Below are 825 nucleotides of genomic sequence, written 5' to 3' on the forward strand. Positions count from 1 at the left end.
GCCGCCCGCGTGGCAGGCGAGCATTCTACCACTGAACCACCGATGCTGTTGTTCAAGCCAGCGCCAAAGAGCAAACACAAACGCTAGGCAAGAGAGGGAGTGTGTTAGAGGAGCCATAAAGCATTGTTGACTTGCGATAAACATTGAATAAAATTTTCCGCGGGATTTTTAATTTACTTATGTACATAAATAAATATATATTTTACATATATATTTATTTATTTATAAATTTTTTATCAGTGTTTCACATTAGCAAATTCAAAACATGCGCGTGCTTATGTTAACATGCAGATACGTGCTTACTATGCGTGGTCGCACCACATGTTGACAAGTTTTAACAATTTTATTTTAGATGTTTTTTTTTATATGTAGATATATTGTTCTTTCTTTGACGAAACTCTTATCAAAAAAAGTTAACAAATATTCGTAAAAATTTCGAGCTGTTTAGTTTGCTTTAGAAAGATTTCGAATACATATACATTCGAGTAGCCCATTGAGTTCTAGTAAAATAAAGTAAGGGGTTCAAGTAGCTAAAAATTTAGTTTTATATTTATTATGTTATTAGAAAATGCCCTGTGAGAACTTTAGTTGTTATGCGAATGTCTTGCATTGTCTATTCAGTAGAAATTTATACGACTACTAGTAATTTTTAGCAAAAAAAAAACCCGACTTCAACTCCCATATAAAAAAAAAATATATATATATATATCTCATGATCCGCTGATCGGATCTTAACCAGATTAGTAAAAAGTATGCAAAAAGAATTATCGAAATCGGTTGACGTGGTCCAAAGTTATACATAAAAAAAAAAAAAAAAAAAAAAAT

At 31.2% G+C, this 825-nt stretch overlaps 1 protein-coding gene across 1 annotated transcript in view; it reads left to right on the forward strand.

Annotated features, from left to right (window-relative positions):
* The window catches only part of LOC118738526 (protein spaetzle 3-like), a gene marked incomplete at both ends in the record, with an annotated part of 58100 nt that overhangs the window by 43137 nt on the left and 14138 nt on the right, over positions 1-825 (forward strand).

Source organism: Rhagoletis pomonella, unplaced genomic scaffold (genome assembly GCF_013731165.1).
Source record: "Rhagoletis pomonella isolate Grant_MI unplaced genomic scaffold, Rhpom_1.0 Rhpom_scaffold_00004, whole genome shotgun sequence".
NCBI classification, from domain to species: domain Eukaryota; kingdom Metazoa; phylum Arthropoda; class Insecta; order Diptera; family Tephritidae; genus Rhagoletis; species Rhagoletis pomonella.